This window comes from Conger conger, chromosome 13 (genome assembly GCF_963514075.1).
Source record: "Conger conger chromosome 13, fConCon1.1, whole genome shotgun sequence".
Classification (NCBI taxonomy): domain Eukaryota; kingdom Metazoa; phylum Chordata; class Actinopteri; order Anguilliformes; family Congridae; genus Conger; species Conger conger.
The window spans coordinates 48,274,233-48,278,755 of record NC_083772.1 but is presented as its reverse complement, the minus strand read 5'-3'; the positions used below and the strand labels follow the sequence as shown (position 1 = coordinate 48,278,755).

General features: G+C 42.6%; 1 long non-coding RNA gene across 1 annotated transcript; it reads right to left on the bottom strand.

The window, feature by feature from the left end:
- Nucleotides 1–250: 250 nt before the first annotated feature.
- On the bottom strand, nt 251–3,418 carry LOC133108703 (uncharacterized). The gene is made up of 3 exons (XR_009704692.1): nt 3,283–3,418; nt 2,729–2,811; nt 251–2,657 (listed from the first exon to the last, which is right to left on the bottom strand). It is a non-coding gene; the product is annotated as an uncharacterized LOC133108703 (long non-coding RNA).
- Between the last annotated feature and the right edge of the window lie 1,105 nt (nt 3,419–4,523).

Sequence of the window (4,523 nt, the reverse complement as noted above, 5' to 3'; positions counted from 1 at the left end):
GAGCATGCTCCGTCTCACACTGGGTAGCCAATGACTGGTGCAGAGCAGGGCACTGAGGCAGACCTGTTGGGAGAGAAAGCAGGGCGACCATGACGCACACACACAGACACACAGCCAGTTACGCACTACTCTTCTTCTCTTTACCTCCCTCTTCCTTTCTCTCTCACTTGCTTCCTCTCATTCGCTGACTCTCCTTCCCCATTCCCCCCCTCCCTCCCTCTCTCTCTCTCTCTCCATTCTCCGTCTCGTCTCTCTCGGTCTCAGATGTGCATTCCTGGGATGCCTGGTACATGTGGTATAAATTCCACTCTTTCTGCGCAGTCTCTCCACAAGAGCAGAAGGGAGTGAGCGAGTGTGAGTGTGCGTGAGTGTGAGTGAGAGTGAGAGTGCGCGTGCACAACACAAGTCTCATCCCTGACTTGTCTGGCTGTGAGAAACCTGTGTGACATCACACACAAATCTCAAAATGACAATTATCAGAGCATCACATCCCAGCCCATCACATACAGCATCATATCACATCCCAGCCCATTACAGATCTACAGCATCACATCACATCACATCACATCCTGGCCCATTACAGATCTACAGCATCATATCACATCCAGGCCCATTACAGATCTACAGCATCACATCACATCCAGGCCCATTACAGATCTACAGCATCACATCACATCCAGGCCCATTACAGATCTACAGCATCACTTCACATCCCAGCCCATTACAGATCTACAGCATCACATCACATCCAGGCCCATTACAGATCTACAGCATCACATCACATCCAGGCCCATTACAGATCTACAGCATCACATCACATCCAGGCCCATTACAGATCTACAGCATCACATCACATCCCAGCCCATTACAGATCTACAGCATCACATCACATCACATCCTGGCCCATTACAGATCTACAGCATCACATCACATCCGAGCCCATTACAGATCTACAGCATCACATCACATCCCAGCCCATTACAGATCTACAGCATCACTTCACAGCACATCCCAGCCCATTACAGATCTACAGTATCACATCACATCACATCCCATTGCCCATTACAGAGCTGTAGCAGAGCTCACTTGTAGGTGTGGCTCCAAAGCCATGACATACCAGTTTAAGTTAATTGCTTTCGGCTAAATGTACTGTTCGTGGGCCCAGCCTTGCCCTCCGGTAAAAGGCAGATAACATGAGCTCAGAAAAGGCCAGCGCACACCTTTCTCTACCCGTGTCAGGCTAAGTGCGTTCAAACCAAGGCAAACATGGATAAAGTACAGTTCTGCAGGCAGCAGTTAGGAAAAGTCAGTTTTCCCAGGACTGCCCGGTTGCATAAGCATGACTGAATGAAGCAGGTAAACATTCGGTTAAACTTACATAATTCATGTTGCCTGGAAGAGAAAATGTAAGGGATAACTGAAAAGAACTGCGAGTTAAGAAGTTATTTAAAAACTAGGGCATTATTTGTGCGATAAAGACAATAAAGAGTTTTTTTTGTTAACTTGGCAATAAGTGTTGTATTAAATATTTTACATGTATATTTAACCGGTTTTACATGACATCTGTCGTATTCACGTACTAATCTTACTCGTTTTGTATGACCCAGGCATGCACACGCGGTTGTATATGCATATGCAGACGAGAACTTAACGGCCACAGCTAAAAAAATGTTTTGGTTTTTTTAATCGTCCCCTTTCCATTTTATTTTCACGTGACCAAACGATAATTTGTATCCATAAATTCATAGGTATGCCGTTTTGCGTTTTGGACGTCAGACTTCAGTGAAAATATTAGAGGGTCAAGTTACAGAAATTAGAAACACTCACTAAAAGAAAACAATTCCTCTATCTCGCGCTGAACAGGGTGCGGCTGCATGGAATCTCCCGTCTGCCTGGCTCATGCCCTTACGGATTCACTTTAAATGTTAACTAGCCTATATTATATCATTCATAAAAGATGCGATGCGAGTTCTCGTTAAAAAGCATAATTGTGGGGCCCAGTTAATATGTCCGATAAGAGTTGTTGTAAGTCAAATTGTCGAAACGCCAAATATTTGCAAATTATCGTGAAATAACAAACCGCAAACAGATCGTCGAAAGTTCGAAATCCAGTTACATGGTACAAAATAAGATAAGCTATCAACGAAGGCACCGAATTGCATTATTCTTACCTGACTTGTTAAAAGGCTCGAGAAATACAATCCGCGTTGAATCGATCCAGATTCGACTCGTAAAGGCGAATTTCAATACAGTTCAATTAAAAACGTGACATGTTCAATCTGAGAGAAATAAATGAACGAAGGTAGACAACAGTTATGCAGACTCCAGTAACACCCAGTCTTTTGAAATCTTTAGGTCTATTAGTGTTTCAAAGTTGTATTTGTAACAGATTGTGTCACTTGCAAAGCAGTTTTCAGTTGGGCTATTATTCATGGTTATTCTTAATATACATAGTATGTGTGTACACAGTAAACAGGCCTATAGGCTGCACGTAGCACCGGACAGTCCGGACAAATGGGTGCTCCGAGAATATTCAATTCTTCAGTAAGACCACAGCGAAAGGCCAGTTTCGGGTGTCGGAATCAACCTCCAATGACAGCTTGCATTTCTTCTTTGGGCGATTGATCGGGGTACAAGCTATCAGACCTCCAAACCGTCTGTGGGAAGTTATCAGGGCTTAATGACAAGCTTCACTTACTTTTCCCGTCAAATGGCACAAAATATTTACCTCCGCAGCTCGGTGTTACCTCTCTGTGAAAGGATTTTAGCCTTTTCTCTGGCTCCAGACGTCCTGCGTGACTATCCGCGTCACTGTGTGTGTGTGTGAGTGTGTGAGAGTGTGTGTGAGAGAGAGAGAGAGAGAGAGAGAGAGAGAGAGAGAGAGAGAGAGAGAGAGAGAGAGAGAGAGAGAGAGAGAGAGAGAGAGAGAGAGAGAGAGAGAGAGACCTTATAGTTAGCCTTCTTTAAACTCGAGTCAACTGATTAAGCGCAGCTCTAAATCACGGTTATATCAACAGATGATTATATTATTCAGATTCTCTGTGAATCACCACCCTTAACGTTACGCAACTGTAACTGTTACACGAGGAGACCGTTGCGGCCGTTGCGTGACTTCACAACTCCAGTAAACAGAGGAACAATAATTAAACGAATATACAGAATCAATATTTATCCCCAGTCAACTTAGCTCAGTCAAATGCAGCCCAACATGCCTTCCGCTTGACCAGGATTTAAAAATACGTTCGTAAAATCTTCCGGTTATGCACAAAGGTGTTATCTTACATTCCAAGGCAATTCGTGAACGTCTATTCATGGAGCCGCAGCACTTGTCCCAGTTTTTCGATTTATTTTTGAGCAGTTCATTACCAGGAGTCACCTCTCGAGCCTCGAGTTTAACTCTGTTCAGCAAACCGGCTTCTCACTCCGATCAGCGGGCAGCGCGATGACGCGTTTATGAACAGCTGGCCAATCAAACTGTAACGTCAAAGAGCAGCTCTGACGTCCACCCGCGTCCACAGTGATGATGATTGCCAGGTTTCTCAGCCAATTAAGTATTTCGCAGGGAACTATGCAGGGAAAACATTCACCAAATATTCGTTTGCATAATTTGCATAATTCTTTTTTTGGAAGCTATAATTGTAATTTGAAGTACTTTTTCGTGTTGCCGTATGGCAATACCTGTGTAAGAAATATTTTTTGTGCGAGGCCACGATCTGTTATTTATGAATTCCAACTGGATTATTGAGCATGGTGCTTTTGTTTTATTTCGCTGACCTCGTGTCTTTAATGAAAGCTACAGTAGTCTAATTACATTTTAAATTGTTTCATTGTTGTCATAATGGAGAGATCGACAGATAATTCGATGTAATTCTAAAATTATATATGTACGCAACATTAGTTATCACACTCTCACACACACTCACACACGTATTATTGCCGCAACAGTAACAACTTAGATCATTATTAGATCATATTTTATGATGGAGATTATTATTAGAGCTCGTGACGGAATCTGAGATGCACGGGTTGTCCTGACACAGACCTGACGTCAGGAAAGTCTTTTGGAAAGTCTTTTGGACCGCGAGACAGTCTTCCTTGTCTGAAAAAGCAAACCAACCAAGGTATCTGCGGCAGACTAACATACTGAAAACAATGACAATAAATGTATCGTCATTGAAGATAATTTACATTTAGAATTGCCGTTGTCGTTCAATTAGTACAGTAAACATACCGAATGGAATGGACATACGATGTGATTTGCATAATGCAGCAACTCTCTAAAGGAGTAGTAGGCTACACGCTGTAGGCTAGTTGTGTGGGTTGCTGCTTGAATAGTGCTGTGTAAGCTTGCTAATGTATAGGAGACTAATATTTACTTAGGCCGATCAAGAACATACTGTAGGTTGCATTGAAGTGACATGAATAATTACTTGATAAACCAGCTTGAAAGTAAATTCCTTAACCCCTTAAGTATCGCTCCCTTTCTTGACACAAGCTTTAAAATTACATACGAAAAATAAAAT